Raw genomic sequence first — 18,107 nt, 5'->3', positions numbered from 1 at the left:
GACTGGATCTTAATTTGACCAGAGGTCGGGCACATCTGGTTTGTTGTATTGTTGTGATGGCACCAGTCTCTTCTGCATGCTCACAACATACAGAAGGCACAAGAGATCCTCTCAAAACTGAAATTAACTTTCTTTTACCTCTACTTTTTCCCCAAAAAACTGCTACAATAGTATTCCAACCCTGTTGCAGGAGCCGTTCCACAAGTACAAGTTCTGCATTCTACCCATTTGTAATCTATTTATGCAATTCATTTTTACAGCTGGGCAGGTTATTATTCATAGGACACCATAGCTGTGCTTTAGATAACATTTAGATGCTGTAATTCTCTGCACTTTATACTTCACCGCTATAATGGTTTACTGTGGAGCTTGCAGTCTGACTGAGAAAGTTACAGACCACACAGCAAAAACCAAGGGAAAGGCCAAGGCTATGTAGTGCCAGTATGGAAGTTAGTTCATTAAAGTCAAGTCAAAGTCAAGCCAAAGGAGAGGAATCTTAAGGAGGATCTTAAGTCTTTATTACGTGGAATAAGGGAGGCAGTGCATCCCGAGGACGGTCTGGGAAACAAGCCTGAGTGACATTTGTCTATCCTCACCCTCACTGTTGTACTCTGACCCAAATACTTGCCTCCAGTGACTGCTTCATCCATTCACCTCTGCTCTCTCTCCCTACTGGCCTTAAATCATATTAGTCACTTTTACAGCCTTTGTTTCTTACTATATTCCTTTCTAGCCATAAAATTTGTTAATATCCCCCAGCTACCACCATTGGCCCTGTCCTCCTTACCAGCTCCCCTATCCTCTTGTTTTTAATATGCCTTCCATTTTGGGTATCATAATCATGTGCAGTTAGTCTGCAGCACATTTTGCTGCCAGTCACCTAAATCTCACCTACCCTACAGCCCAAGGGATTCTCCCAGTAACACTCAAGGGGGCTTCGGGCTCTCTTTGGTGCTTTTCGTTGCAAAAATGTACAAGCCTGGTCTTTTTCCTTTCCCTGAAGGCCTTTCATGAAATACTAGTTTGCAGCATGTAACTGCATCTTTCTCTGCGATGGTGAGGGACTCCATCCTATACACCTGCAGGCACTTCTGTTAGTGGGTCTCCGTTCTCAAATAAGAGTGCTCATCATTAATTTGTATGCATTCCCATCATAATTGTCATTATTGTGTATGGCCACCAAATAAAAGACACAATTTTCTGCATCACTTTACTAAAACAAGGGCCGGTTTTACCTCAGATGGAAGAGAAGATGGGACGTGGCCACTTTTTAGCATGCTGCATGTCACTTAAGAGGGAGATGTTGTAAACATGGCTTCACCTAGCTCTGAGGATTGTGTTGGTCCATCTTCAGCTGGAATGTCCCTTCTGTAGCTCTTGTCTTTGGAGAAATTAGTGGATATAGCATAGTTAAAGTGGGAGACGAGGGAGGTAACTTAGCAGGCAATATATCACTGCTTCTGTTGAAGAAAGGCTTAGAATAGAATATAGAATAGACTATTTCAGTTGGAAGGGACCTACAGCAATCATCTAGTCCAACTGCCTGGCCAATTCAGGGCTGACCAAGTTAAAGCATGGTATTAAGGACATTGTCCAAATACCTCTTAAACACTGACAGGCCTGGGGCATCGACCACCTCTGCAGGAAGCCTCTTCCAGTGTTGACCACTCTCTCAGTAAGGAAATGCTTCCTAAGGTCCAGTCTAAACCTCCCCTGGCACAGCTTTGAACCATTCCCACGTGTCCTATCTCTGAATACCAGGGAGAAGAGATCAGCATCTCCCTCTCCACGTCCCCTCCTCAGGAAGCTGTAGACAGCAGTGAGGTTGCCCTTCAGCCTCCTTCTCTCCAAACTAGACAAACCCTGTATCCTCAGCCGCTCCTCAGAGAACATGCCTTCCAGCCCTTCACCAGCTTTGGTGCCCTCCTCCGGTGGGCACATTCACAGACCTTCACATCCTTCTTAAATGGTGAGGCCCAGAACTGCACACAGTACTCAAGGTGAGGCCACACCAGTGCTAAATACAGCAGGATAATCACCATTTTGACCAGCTGGTTATGCTGTGTTTGATGTACCCCAGGATGCGGTTTGCCCTCTTGGCTGCCAGGGCACACACTGCTGACTCGTATTGAGCCTGCTGTCGACCAGCACCCCCAGATCCCTTCCTGCAGGGCTGCTCTCCAGCCACACCTCTCCCAGTTTATACTTGTGCCCAGCATTAGTCCATCCTAGGTGCAGAATCCAGCATTTCGACTTGTTAAATTTCATCCCATTAATCAAAGCCCAGTGCTCCAATCTATCCAGATCCCTCTGCAAGGCCTCTTGGCCCTTGAGAGAGTCAACAGCACCTCCCAGTTTAGTATCATCAGCAAACTTGCTAATGGTTCATTCAACTCCTGCATCCAAATCATTGATAAATATATTAAACAGAACTGGCCCTAGAATTGAACCCTGAGGAGCACCACGGGTGGCTGGTCGCCAGCCAGCTGCAGCCCCATTCCCTACAACCCTTTGAGCTCTGCCCTTCAGCCAGTTAAAGCTTGAGTAAACAATATGCATCTTGCAATCTTTTTTAAAAAATAAGCAATTATTTTCTGCGTTTTTTTCTTTTTTTTTTTCTTTGCCAGATTAATTTCTGTAGCAAATGCATGTTCTCCACACTCAGTCTCCTCAAATGATCTGAGTTTCATTTCAGTCATGACAATTACATCATCCCCTCTCAGCAAGCATCCTTGGAGTGGTAGGGAGGGAAATACAGTCATTAATGGGGTTGAACCCTATCCCGTGGAAAGCCGAAAAGAGAAAGATCATTGTTCTGGTTTAAAGCAGTTACTGAATGTGGAGTCACTAAGCTGCAGGGGAATATGTTCTGACATGTTCTCATTTGCCTTTGCAGCTCAAGAGATGCATAACTGCATGGTGGACTGGTTAATGCTTCTGAGCAGCTTTCTGGTCAGTTTAAAGGATAGAGCATTCCCATCTTCCATCTTAGAAACAGAGAGTCACAGGGATGAATGCCGCAGTCCCAAGAAGCAGGTTGGATTAAGATGGAAGGAGTGTAAAATGGCTTCATGGGTGTTCAAACACTGGTCAGAATTAAGTATTACATGAATGCTGATATTCTTGGTACTCTCTCATATATAATCTCTCCTTAGCAACTGATGGAAGAAGGGGAAAGTCGTGATTTCCTTAAAGTGCTGTACCATCTGTCGGCTCTACTCATCTTTTCTTCAAACTTGTTTTGAGTTAGCTTATTTTCTCTTTCTGACATTCACTATTCCCAGGCTTGGCTATAGTCGGATGATTGTAGTGTTCAGTACAGATTATGAGATACATATTACTGTTCATTTTAAAAATCTGAGGTATCTCATCAAGTGACATCCCATTGATGCAAATATTGACAACTAGCTTTCCACAAGGGGATGTGAAGCAAGGAAGATAACCGATATGACCCTGGGGAGTACAGATAGTTTTCATCTTTAGAATGACCCCACTGATCCCAGATAGCTTCTGTGGAAAAGCAGTCAGATCTTAAGTTCATTTGTGTCAAAAGCTGCTGATAAACCTTGCAGACTTTTACCAGAGATAAGAGGATCATATTGCAGAATGGCCATAAACCATGCTAAGAAAGGTTTGGATTCCTGTGAAAGGTGTGCATTACTGAACCTGGATTTTTCATATTTTTCTTGAACTCAAAAAATACAGTGATTATACAATGCAATAAATATGATTCTTTTATATTTAAATGTGATTCTTTTATTGAGTAACATCTGGATTATGTCTGTGGGAAGAAATTATACAGCTTTTAAAATCCTGTGCCTGTTTTATTAATTTTAGTTTTGTGTATACTTTTTTTTTGGCTTTTTAATTTTATTTTTTCTGTCAGTAGGACTTTATTTTAGAGTTTTAATTTTTGGTCTTCCCCTCTGCATTCTCTCTCTTCAAAGGAGCACTAACCCTCAAGAGGTTAAAATGACAAAAAAGGCACATCCTCATGCAATCAGAATGCTCAACCCAGCGGAGCAAAGCAAAGCAGAGTGCAGATGCAAGACAGAAATAAAATATGCAGCAAACTCAGAAGGGAAAGAAGTCAGTATGACAAGCAGTGAGAAACTAAACAAACACATTCAAAACACAGCCCACGAGGGAAGCAAACATGCACCAAATACAATGAGAAAGGAAAAGTCAGGCTCGGGCCATCCCCACTCATTGGCAACACATGAAGAGAGTCAGCAAATGGAAACTGCAACTGCACGGGTTTCTCTAAAAAGAAAGGCTTGATTTTTCAGAAGCGCTTTTGAGGATGGAATTTTCTTCTTCCCATGAAGCAGCAGATGGCTTTGTAAAAGTTAATCTCTCCAGAAAGTCAAGGCGAATACCAGAATGTGGTTTAGTGTTTTGTCTTCTGGGGAAATGTTTACCCCCGCTAACTGGGGGTAATTGGAAAGAAAGTGTTATAAATTATCCGTGGAACTTCAAAATTTATCTTTCTCATTGTGTCGTGTGCTGGCAGTAAAGCAGAATTAACTTGATGTTGGTGGTTCAGGGAGGGGGGGAAAGCTGGAACAGGACACATCAGAACAGCTAATACATAATAGATAATTCCCAATACATGGATGTTACACACACATCTGGAGCAAAATATGCGTATGTACGCACATGTGTATGCATGCACACACCTCCGCCGTGCAGACACTGAGACAAGAGGCAGAAAGACTGGAGAAACAAACAGCTTAAGCACTCTGGGCCCATGTTCACACGTGTTAGACCTCTGTCGCAAGCCCACCCACACTGAGCCCTTTTTGTCCACTTTGCTAGTCTTGAAAAATCTGATGAAGAGCCATGGCATGTGGGAAAAAGCTAAGGGTTTGCTAAAGCTCTTAGGGGTTGGTCTGCTTTTTTAATCCTTTGTTAAATGTGCTTACAGCCCGGAATACATACTTTTTTATGTTTCGCAAATTGAAATAAAAATAAATAAATAGCTAAAAGGAGCTTGCTGGCAAATTTAAATTGTCTACGTGTTGTTATAATTCTGCTAGCAAACACTGAGTTTTTCAGAGGAGAGCAGACAGGGCTCAGGGCTTAGAAGAACACAAAAGCAGAACTAAGGGAGCAGGGAGCTACATCCTATGCAACCAGCCCAGCACCTATTACTAAGGTTGTCATACAGAGGCAGCAGTGACATATTCTGAGCTCCGGAAGGTCTCTCATATATCACATAGATGGAACCAACAAAATTTAAAAAGATGTGTCATTTTAAAGGATAAAGAGTAAAGATAATATGCGCCTTGTTCCATATTCCAGAAATGAGCAGATATTCAGAATGAGGAACTGAATAAACCTATCGCTTCACATCACTTTCAATTCTTCCGTAATTTTCACAGCCAGAATAACTTAATGGGAAAGTGACACAGGTCACCAACGTAGCAAAAAGCTGAATGTCAGATGGTGAGAAAAAAAAAAAAATCATCAGCGGCTGTAATATTATCAAGAGAATCAGAGGCTTGCGCTTCCCTGAAGCAAATGCTGTCTACAACCAGCTCTCACAGCATTTGAACTAGGGGAACTGCTGATGCAAACGAGGCAAAGTGAAATGAAGTTCAAGTAAAGACCTATTGCCGAGGGGTGGAAAGGTTTAAGCACAACAAACGCCTCAGCTTGACAACGTAAATTCTGCAAAGACTCAAACAGAAAGGGGCAATTACTGCCTTATGTTCCAGTTCTAATCTTAAATTATAGGATAGTTTCCTAATGAGGGGGAACATTGCCAGAGACAGCTGTGGTGGATGGAAGGGAACACTGCTCTAATTACAGATCCTTACACATCGGTGACAGAAGTTCCCAAACTCCAAGGGGAAAAATTTGTTTGTATTTCCTTCATAATATTTGTTTTTGCAGAATCAAATAATTTGCAATGGAATGGAAACGTTCGAGTATGTGAACCTTTAAACCGGATTGCAGCCCTACCTGGTGCACATTAGGAGCTAGACTAAATTGGCAGAGGTGAGCTAGTGTACTGGGATCCTAACTTAGACTGGGAGTACAAGGATAGTCAACTAGAAATGCAAGATACGGCAGTGGCGATCGAGGGAGAGAAAACAAATAAAGAAAACAAGGAGACAAGTCTTAGGCAGAACATCTGATATGGCAACGTCAAAACAAACTTGTTCCCTTCTTTCGAGATTACTGCTAGCAGCAAGGGCGTTGAATGTTTCATACACTTTCTTCTTACACAGAGCATGTTACTAGAAAGACCGAGAAAACGATTCTTGATTTAACAGGGTTTTTTTGCCTTTGTAAGCTACACAGTCAGAGACAGTAGTTTACAACATGTGGTCTACAGACTCCTAGGGTTCCACAGATGACTTCCAAGGGCTGCAGAGGACGTAACTAAGGAACAAGCTGTTTTCTTGTCCCTATCCAAGGGTCTGCCTCTCTCCTGCAAAGTTTATAGGGATCTACAAGTGAAGAAAGCTCAAAACCACTGCTTTTACACTATTACTAGTACATGAAAAGAAATGGATGGTATTTTTCCCATTAGTACTTCCATGGATGACTCAGCTCCTAGTAGCATGATACATAACTGTATTTTCAGAGTAGCTCTGCTTCAGCCGGTACACAGAAAAAGAGCTGGTCATGTAATGAGCAACTGTTCAATAATTTGTGTTCTCCTGTTTGTTTAATGGGGCTTCAGAATTTTCTGTGCTGTATTCTTTTATTTTGCTCTGAAGGAAGAATTGTTTGTTCCCCAAGGTACCTATTTACTGGCTTTTAACGTTATAAAACCTGAGTACTTCACAAACATTAATTCACAAATATTTTAATAAAACTGCGAGGTGAGTGGATGAAAATGGGGGAAAAGATAAATAAATTTTGGCATCCAATCTGAGATATTAAAACCTGATCCTTCTAAGCACTCGACATTTTTTTTTGTCATACATGAAAACCATAGACCCCATTGACTTCAGTTACAGCTCTGAACACTCAGCACTTTCTCATGTCAGGCATCACGTTGATCGCCAGGGAAATGAGGAACTCTAGGTAGCCATATGCAAAGTTTGCCTGGTGTGCAAGGAGTTCTGGAGCAGTGGGACAGAGTCCAAAGCAGCATTTAAACCCCGGGGGCCATTTATCCACACCACATCTTCTCCTTGCTCTCAGCTTTAAGTCCTGTACCCCTGATTGAGCCAGTCCTCACCCCTGCTCTGTAAACTTCCCACCCCGTCCTAATCTTCTTGCTCAGCAAATCCTAGGCCCTAGCAAACCCAAGGTAAGTGGACTGCAGACATCAGCCCCATGCACAGCTCGTTGCCTGGACCAGCGCCATTATCGTCTCCCTGTCTCGGCATCACTGTCCCCGCTGCCTTTCTCCCTTTCTCCCATGCCACCTCAGGCAGGTTCAGCCCCAAGCTCTGCTTGTGGCTGCTTCCCAGGTCCCGCAGCTCTGATGCTCCCTTCCCAGCTCCCTTCCAACTTCTGCCTTGCAGTTTGCTTCAGCACCAGTGTTCTCCCCCCATCTCTGCTGCCGGTTTAAACCTCTCACCCTTCCTTCCTGCCACCTCCAGGGCCAGTTTATGCCATTCTGAGGCTCCTTCTCCCCAGCAGCTTCCCTTTCCCTCCGTAGTGCCAGCCAGGGCATGCTGGCTGGAAACCAGGCTGTGCCCCCCACCCAGTTCAGATCTCAACATTAAGCGTGACCTGCCACAGAGCCTCGTAACAACTGTATGGGGGAAAAAATTATCTTAAATTTGGACTGGGGTGTGCTCAAGGCAGACATAATCACCGGGGAGGTTTGCTGCTAAAATTGTAAAGGTTTCTGTTGAACACGTGTGAGCTGCAAACTTTCAAAGGCCTCCCTCTGCCTGAGCTAACTGTGGCTGAATTTGCTGAAGGAGCGTAAAAGAGAGAGCCCTTTCAGAAAGACCACTTCTCCCGCCTCCCCCCACACCTCCTGACTGCAAAGGCCAAATCCCCACTCCAAACCTCTTTGACCTGAGCAAGATACACGTTCCACTTTTATCCTGTATCTGAAAAGTACAGCCACGTGTATGTAGGTTTACCTAGTACAGCCAGACGGCTCTGAATGGCTCAGTTCTCGGAGCTGAACTCGGAGGCTAGAAACAGGGCTTTGTAATGAGATGTGCAGACAATTTTCATAATCCCTGGAGCCAGCAGCCTTACCTACAATAAGTGATTTCATTTGGAGAAATCTATACATAAACTGTTTTGGTGAAGGCTACAGTAAACAGGCTTTTGTTTTATCCTCCTCCTCCCTATGTTAATTGTGACAGATACAGCCTGACATCATTGTAATCTGGGAACCAGAGAGTTAGGAGCGGAATTGCAGCCACACCAGCACCTAGCTTTCATCTGATTTCGTTTTGCTCTTTGATCTCTTTAGCTGGCTAATTAAGAAGCTTGAATCAGCACCCTGCTGAAATAGGCTGTGCCTTTTTCTGTACCTGTGACCCTCAGAAAGAGCATCCAGTGTACTCACGTTCAGTAAGAAACATATTACTTGTGAGTCTTTCAGCTCTGTTCATTTAGGTGATCGTATAAACGTGTCCTGTGTTCTACTAGGGACCCTCCTCTTTCTGCGTTTCCTATTTTAAGATGAATTGAGGGGGAAAAAAATATAAGCCTTGACATCACATTTTGCAAAGGAAGCAAATACACTCCTCCCTAAAGTCTAAATGAATGGCCTTTTAAGGTGACTGCTGAATTAAATTCCTGAATGATGAAATCAACAGGCATGAGAAGGTTCTTATTTCCGAAAAAGAAAAAAGCTGCAGGAAAAAAAAAAACAGTGGTGTGATTGCAGGGCTGAGAGCTGAATAGGAGCTGTTTACACTGACTCAATAAAGATACTTTACTCAGCTTTGGTAGTAATGCAGCTTCACAGGCTGAAGGGAAACGAGGATATACATATTCTGAGCCTGCTAAGCTTCTCTAATGTAAGACATGTGCATTTAGTTGAAGTCCTGAAATACCTCACTAAGAAGAAAGATGATTGAAACTCTAAGCACATCTTTCTGTTTATCATACATTACATATTTCTAACATACTTTAAGCAGTACTGTGTGTAGCCCACATCAGTCTTTATATGTATAATATGCCTGTAAGGTATGCAGCTAAACCCCATTTTCTGTGAAGACCTAAAATACCCTTAAGATAGAGTAAAAATAATCTCATTAGGGGAACGGGGCACGTCTGGACATTCCTAGGACCGAAGCTCTACCCAAGCACAGCCTGTCGCTCTACCCTTGCAGGGGGAAATCACAGTGAATCAATCCGCCGTGAAACACAGAAATGAAACCACCTCTCTGTAGTCTTGAAAAAAAGAGCCAGAGACCTCCATGAAAGCCATAAATTCCCTAGAGCTCAGGAGGTCACTAGTGGTTGATTAACACTACCTAAGCACTTTTCTATCATTTTTCACAGGGATATCGCAGAAAGACAAGAACACAATGGACATGAAATCTAGTTCCATTTTTTTTCCTCTCCTTATACCTGCTGCCACAGTATAACTACAAAACCTGGGTCTCCACCAGACTTTCCTCCATAACATCTTCTGTTGTTGGGACTTCCCTTGTGGCTGGAGTGTTGATAGCAATATGAACTTTAGGGCAGGAGAGGTACTGTTAGGCATTGGTATTTTTTTTATTACTACATCAACCAGACTTGCTTTAAGTAAGGTTAGACCACACAATGATAAAACACTGATGTCTTATCTTAATTGTTCTCAGTGTTGCTACAGGCAATGGTGCTACACCAGAGATAACTGAATGTTAGGGGAGGGTGGCTATTTTAGACAAGCCTACATCTGCAGGAAGGAAGGGAATGTGACACCTCTGCAGGGATTTAGTCTTAAGATAAATGAAGCAGAAAGCAGTGATTTTCCTTTTTTGAACATAATTCCTCCTACTACCACAGATTTACAGGTGGTAAAAGAATTACTTGGACAGTTGAAATAGGGAATGAAGTGGGAGCTGAATGATGGCTTGAAGACCTTCTGTGGGTTAGTCACTTCAGTGGACCAGAATGATGTTAGGGCCAGATTATCACAACAGGCAGGGGAACACTGCAGTCAAAGCTACTTTCTGTGTCATAGTCTGGAGCTAACCCTGAACTGGATGTCTCGGCAGGGGATGTGACAGCACTACGCTCTTAACTTCTCTCGTCTTCTTTGCTCTCTATCTACTTAAAGAGTGAATTCTGAGTTTTGGACGCTACATATATTTTTATCCATAGCAACCACAACACTTCCCTCAGATTTGCTAAAACACAAGTCTTTAATTTAGAACAAGGAAGATGGATCTTCCCCCTGATAATCTACTTCTGAGCTTGACTGAAATTTAGAAGTAAGCATCTTTGTCAGCATCAGGGCTTCCTGATGGCCCTTCCCATCTTAGAGCCTCCAAACTCTGGCTTAGCAACCCATGACCTTTGCTAGCAATCACTGGGAAGGCACTGAAGAAAAATTGTTGAGTGATGACTCACTCTACCACAGTTTGGTTGCTTTATCATTTTCTAATGCTGCTGATGGGAAGATATTTTCTATTGTGAGAGGCTTGTTTTCCTGCTCCATAGGAACAATGATCCATAAGGATTTCCTGAGGAGTGACTTCTCCTTAGAGTGTGTGAGATTTCTTGTCTCTCAGCTCCTGGAAGGCTAATTTAATTACCCATCACCCAGTTACTTAGTACCTTCCTGTTCTCTCTCGCCTTTTCAACACCTTCTTTAATGCAGAGGGCTCCTCATAGGACACAGGCACTGGGAAACAGGGTGTGACTAATGAAAAGCCTTCATAAATCAGTAGTGGAGGAGGAAATGCGTAGGACTGGGCTAGAGCAATCAGGGGCTGCCTGTGGACGACGTCGGGGGGGATTGCACATGGAAGGGGGCAATGCTGCGGGTTCAGTCCTGGCTCTGCTGGCCTTCCGTGTGAACCCTGGCTTGGAACGGCCACGGCCGATGGTAAGGGTCACAGCAGAGGACTTCTTTCTTCTCTGATCAGAAACAGCACTTGGGGCTTCTTAAGAAAGCAAAGGCGCAACAGCAGTCAAGGTTTATCTGCTTGGGCAAAAGGCCCAAAGCCACTACATTCTTCTCCTTTTATTTACAGCCTTCGGCGAGGACTCCTCTCCTCTGATGATCGCAGATTGTAATGTTTCATTGCAAGCACAGCTGGCTGATTTGGGCGGCTTACAGGCAGAGCTGCACCTGTTGGACTAGATGCTAAGAAAAAGACATGTTCTGACAGACACAGGGAGATTGTCTACTCAGTGATGGATTGCACGGCCAAAAGACTTTGTTAAGACCATCCTGTGTGACCTCCTGCATTGACCATCTGTTGACTCCTGGTTGGGTGACAGGAAGTCTTTTAAGATGATACCAAACCTATAGAAATGACTGATCTGATGGTGAGTATGGGTAAATATATGTGCGCGCCTTGAGGTTGGCGGGGTAGAAGAGATGTCAGTCACACTGCATAGCTCACTATTGTCCCTTTCTCTGCTCCCAGGAGGCCGGGAGAAGCAGCTGTATTGCGGGGATGCCAACCGTCAGCAAAATACAGCAATTGTTTTATGAGTTTAATGCTCTTTATCTCCTAATTTATTTACCAGGGGCATGTGTAATGCTCAGTGAAAGCCAGTTTGCTGAGGAGAAAAGTCTTAAAAACACCCTTCCATTTGCTAATGTGTTATTTCTTAATAAATAAAAGTGTTATGTTTTAGAAAATTAAAGTTTTATTTAAAAAAAAACCCCAAAACAACAAAAACTGAGGATGGGGAGGGAAGGGACAGACAGGCAAACTCCAGAATAGTGAAATACCTCCTCAGCTCACACTGAGAGAAGACAGCAGCAGGTAAAGGGGAAAGCAGGTCGGCCAGGTCTCATCTGCTTTTTCTAATTACTTGCCCCAGCAAGGGTGGGGACCCCATTGCCCTGGGAGCGTACAGTCCCTGCCCCAAAGGCTCACGTGCTGAAGGGTGAGTGGTCACTTTGAGCAACCGTATCTGAAGGAGTTAAATCTGATCTCCACGCAAACGCGAGAAAGCTGCTGGCTTGGTGTTGGCTAGCTCAGGTACTGCTATCTCCTTTGTGTTTACGTACAGATATCTGTAATGGCTGGGACCCCAGGGCAGGCGCTGCCAACCTCTGTACCAAGTGGAATTAATTGCAGGATAGGGGCCTGCTGTGGAGCAGATAAGAGGGATCTAGAAAAGCGATGGAGGCCAGACAGCAATAGATAAATGGTGGTGAGAAAGCCTGCATTAATAGCACTAATGTAGCTGTGTTTCCTGAAAAGAGAGCAAGAAATTCCCTAGTGTAGACATACTTCTTGTTGGCCAAAAAGCATTCTGAATTCCTCAACAATCAAGCAGGAAGTGGTAAAATCTGTCAGACAAAATGACCAAAATGTTATTTTTTCCAATATCAAAAATATATTTTAGGTCATAACTATTAGAGAAAAACATTTTGTGGCCAATCGGATTTATTTTTTCAGCCATACTAAATTTGTCAGTGATGTACAGCAAATGGAATTTCTGTACACAAAAATGTATTTTAAGAACTTTGTTTCAGTCCAGATCAGTACTTTACCTTATAGGTGCATTATTCATAAGCATTCACTGCTCTTTCAAAAATTTGCACAAATAGAAATTATGTTTTAGTATTTTCCCAGTCAAGTAATCAGAGAGAAGAGCAGAATTATAATAACCATGGGTTTTGTGCTGCCTGTAAACAGCTGGAGTTTTTATCACAAACTGACACAAAACATATAAGGTAGTTTCTGATTTAATTTCATCACTTTGTGTGATTACTTTTGTTTAGTTCCCTCCATGACTGAAGTCAAAGTGCTGACTCTGCACCACAACGGCTGTACAGTCTTGTACCTAGCTTGCTTTTGGTCGGCCGTTCTGAGAACCTCCTACCAAGATTTCCTGTTGTCTCCATTTTAGAGGAGCTCTGTCTTTTCTCTGATGAGTGGAAGTTAGTAAGACCTACCTGGTGCAGCGGCCTGAGTTCAGTCAGCAGAGTAACACTGCAATTCCTTCCAGCTTCTTCGCTTGTAGATAAAGAGGAAGGAGGATGCTAGCTTAATAACTTCTCCCCATTGTGCCCCAGAGGTTAGGCACCTTGCCATATACAGATGTTATCAAAAATGGAATCATTTTATAAATAAACTGTGAATTAACAGCAGTCTGGATAAATGTATGCTTTGGTTCAAGACTGATGTATTCCATTCTTTGAGAACATTCTCTAAATAAACTGAATGTTTTCATTTTGTACTTTGTTATGATTTATCACATTGTGGTTTATTTAAGTCTTTCAATGCTCTCTCTTCCATTCGCTGAACTTTAGATACGGAATTAAAATACTCTTGACTGCACAGTCTTCCCTCTGTGTTTGAAGGAGAAGCCATGTAGCTATCACAATGGATTAAGATGTCCTACATTAAAAACCTGTGTCATTTTTGCAACTCTGTGCATTTATGCAACAAGACATCAGTAGCTAATGGGTCCATCTAAGACATTAAGTTGAATGGACACTTTTTTCATAGCTGTGGTAATTATGAATACTCTGAAAAAAGCTTCTTTGCCAATTGTAGCCCAAGAAAATTCAATACTGTTCTCTTGCAAAAAATGCTCTGCAAGTATTCAGCCATCTTATTCCATTACATGCCATTACAAAAACAGCGACTTGTTTATTCATTGGAACTTACACACATACAGTAGATCTTTTGAAGGTCCATAAATGCTGCTTTAGCCTGCTTTCTGTCAAAGGCATGGCCTCAAGCTAAGAACCTTCTCCATTTATCTGCTATGGACAGCCCATAGCACTAATAGATCCATAATCATAAAAATTCACTGATCCCCAATTCTTTCATATAGAGTTACAAGAGCCACCTTTGCTCTCTGGACTCAGCCACAACAGAGTTGCGGGGTGATCCACCCATCCACAGGGAAAGGGTTTCTTTTGGGGGACATCTCCCAAAACATCAGGACCAAAGTCTCAAATGTGCCCAAACCAACTTTTTCTAGAACTAGGGTTTTCCAAGAAAGAATATTAATGGTGTTGAGGTATATTCACAATAAACACCTTCTGCTGTTACCAAACATATCAACTTCCATTTGGTATTTAGTTATGCCTTAAACCATTTATTTACTGTCTAGTTATGATTCATATAACTATATATTGCTGCCAAGTGAATTCCATTACCATGGGGATATTTGCAGACACTTTAAATAGTTGAGATAAATACAATAAACTAGAAAAACACCAAGAAATAAATGGATATAAAATGGGAGATCACTGGCTCGCAAACTGGAATTAAATAAACTGAATTTTTGGACCAACTAGTCAACACAACAGCAACTGCATGAGCCGTGTAATAATACACTACAGGTAGAACAATACTATGATTCTTTTTGCAGTAAAAGTAGTCAAAATACTTTTAAAAGAAGGATAACATAGGCAAATATTTGCTTTCTACACAACTGAACCCTCTTTCAGTAACATTCAATTCTTCAGCTAGATATTTCAAAGAAATAACACACAGCAACTAGTCTGTAACCAAGTGTTATGTCCAATAGACTATTTCTATCAGAGTGTCTTTGGTGAAGATAAGTAATATCTGAAAACAGGCATGGGCATTACAAATACTCGTGTATTCATAAACACTAAGTCATGCAACTAGGCATTCCATGTATTTTAAAAAGTGTTTTTATTTAGCATATTGTATAACAGAGGTGTTCCCATGCACTCAGTAGAGCACAAGGTTAACTATCAAAAAGTGCTGTCAATGTATAACCAAACAGTACATGCTTCATGTACATTCAACCACAGGTTTTAACCACGGTTTTTACAGAACACTGGGCATTACATTAGACTGTTAGGAAAAAAGAGAAGAAGAAATGTTGGCAAGGAGCTTAGGAACATCCTGGGTAGGAAGAGTCCACAATGCTGATTAGTCCAAGGAGGACGTTTAATGACCCCGTGATCCAGAAGTGGGAAAAAAATGTTATTTCATAAAACATATCTATGATATTATGCAAATAACCCCCAACCCTAATTTTTCTACACTAACACGGATTATGTATTTTGCTTTAAAATGTATACACTGAAAGAACTGAACCTGAAGTTTGGCTCTGTAACAAGCACATAATTTTTTCAAAAACTCTCTAACTCTCTAACTTTCTGTTATTACAACAATACAAGAACTTTTCTTATCTGGAAGACCGAGGATAAGTCTTGGGTTATGCTAATGGATCTACTTTGAAACAAGCTCTTGAAATATTCTTGGCTTATATAGTGGATTCAGCATCAAAAAGACCATTATCTTCCATTATGAATCCCCAATGTCTACGTAACAGATTCTTTCAGAACTGTGCTCTATTTCTAGTATTGCTCAGTCATCATAGCAAAATCACTAAGTACTCTTCTCCTTATGTAAAAAAGTTCAGCATGATGTAATTCAGAATACAAATATGAAAAAGTAATCTGAATTAAGTTTCAGCATTTTTCTTGATCTACGTTTCAGTTTTTAATTTTTTCCACATTACGCACCTATAATTTAACTAACTGGATTGAACTCTAATGTATTTTGAGTATTTCTATACCGTTACATTCATATTTTAGCTGTTTGTGGTTTTCTTAGAAAACATAGTTTTGAGATTTTTTTTTTATAATAGATTTGAGTGTAGGAGATTGTATAACCCTTAAAACCAATTGCAAAATTCCCACTGTCACCAGTGGCAGTAGGCTTCAGTCAGTTCCGTGTGTAAACAGACAACAATCCTTACACATGGCTTAAGAAAAAATTGGGTTTGCTTTTTACTTATTGGTAAGTGTTTAATATCACCTCTTGTTGCAAGGGACAAGTGAGTAGCTCTATTGGATTAACTGGAGCTGCATACATAGGTGTGTTCAGCTTAATGGCTGCCACTAGATAAACTATCACCAAAGCCCAAGAGACAGGTACAAATAAGCCACCTTCTGACAAAAGCAGGAGATAAAGCCAAGCAGTGAACTGTAAAGACTGTATTCATTGATTCTAGCCCAAGGGTTCAACAACTGTTTTTAGGCTGGAACCTAAAGATCAAAAGCACATTGAATATCTGAAATTGAGAAGTGCAATTGAATAGCTGAAAAGTGACTTTCAGGAAGCATAGGGTGGATGTTCTGGTGCCGAGGCACCAATAATTTTGTTCATACAAAGCAGCTGGTCAGAAAACCAGGAAGGATGGTCTGGCTGCCTTGGGCGAGTTACATGTGTATGCATGATAGATTAGATAGGTGTGGTGGTTCAAGTCCTCCTCTCTGTGAAGTGCTGTGCTCCTGATGGTCGCAATAAGCAATTAATTTTGCTTAATCGATTCATTTAAGTGCCAGGGACAGCCTCAAAGGGTGGCTCTGGGAGCCCAGTCAGCAGGTCAGAAGAGTAAGTGCAGCAGTGGACTCAGGACCTGCCTATCCACAGGGAGCAGGGTCCAGGCTGGCCCGACTTGCGATATGAAAGAAGAGACTCGTCGCTTTGGGATGAGTTTGGAGAGGACTCCAGATTGTAGGTAGCCCAGTAACCATGTCAGAAGCTAGTCACATTTTCACAGGTAAAGGAAAGGTAACAAAGTGACAAAGTGATTAAAATGCCAGTAAGTAGCACAATCTGCAACACTTCAGTTGTGCAACGTTTGTACCCAAGGCCTTGATGTGGCATACTGCTACCTCAAGTCTAATGTCAAGTACTAGGCCTACTATCGCTTTAGCGTTTGCAAGGACAAAGCCTGATGCAATGTTCCTAGGGTGATGTAGATGTCCTTTAATCAAAAGGGGACAACTGGAAAATACAAAGCCAGACTGCTGGGACTGCAGTGGCCCAGGGTACACAGTACTTTTCTTTCCTATCAGAACCCGCTATTGACTTTACTTTCGTAGAAACAATGTTCCGATATGAGTAAAGAGAATAAAGAGCTGACTACTGTACATACAGAATTAATCTGTTTTCATTCTGTAATATTTTACTATTATTTATTTTATAATATTTTATTTCTGAAAAAGAACTGGCTAGCATTTACATTTTAAGCTCATTAATCCATTTTAAGAAAAAATATTTTTCTTTTGGACGGCATAACTCCTTTCCTTAAATAAAAAAAAAAAAGTAATGAATTGCCACATTGCGTTACATGTCTAAGTATTTTTTTTCCTAATGTAATATGCAAAGTATGACAGCAGTACCTTATGCTACACTAGGAAGCAGTTGCTAATGTAAACAGGCAGTGAGCCCAACGCTCCAAAGGCCTTGCTCTCGCAGCGGTGGCAGTATGAGCAGACCCTTTATGCCCACCGGATTCTGCTCAGACACAATGGTTCATCAGTATATGTTTGGCTGCAGCACTGGGTATTAATGATTACACATCTGGGTATATAGAAAGCCTTTTAAGGATTTACCGAGACCTGCCCAACCCCAGTGGGGTTTACTTATTAACATATATTTACTTATTAACAAATAAACAAAGGGAGAACTGGAATTACAGGAGGCATGCCACATACAGTCGCCTTGCTCCTGGTCATCCAAGCAGTCGCTGCTGGTGCCTTCAAGCAGAGGGGTGGAAGGGCGAGAGGGGCGTTTGCTTAAGGCCCTGGCGTAGGAAATACATCTTATGATCTGTCAGCTCACCGGCTTGCATCTGTGAATGTTGTACAAACAATGTATTAGATGGTGCATTTTTCAAATAGTTTAACATTACTGGAAGCCTGCTGTGTTTCCCAAGCCACCAGTCCTTCACAAGGAGGAAGGAAACTACCATGAAGGTTGTATCTCACCTCACTTAAGGAAGTAATCGTTATTGGTATGAGTACATGACTAAGGGTTAGGCTGCCTTCCTGCTTCGACTGATCTATATTCCCTGCTACACAACTATAACTGCACAAAGCAACCATTTTCTACCTTAAACAATAAGTGCATGTGTGTGCCTCTCACAAGGATCACATCATTGGGTCGTAATCTATCAAAGCCTCTTTCTTTAGATAATTGAAGTAATGGATGTATACCAGGACGATACAGTAAACACACTACAAAACAAGACATGCTGTATTTTTC

The sequence above is a fragment of the Mycteria americana genome, chromosome 2 (assembly GCF_035582795.1).
Source record: "Mycteria americana isolate JAX WOST 10 ecotype Jacksonville Zoo and Gardens chromosome 2, USCA_MyAme_1.0, whole genome shotgun sequence".
In the NCBI taxonomy this organism is placed as follows: Eukaryota; Metazoa; Chordata; class Aves; order Ciconiiformes; family Ciconiidae; genus Mycteria; species Mycteria americana.
This window is presented reverse-complemented; position numbering follows the sequence as displayed.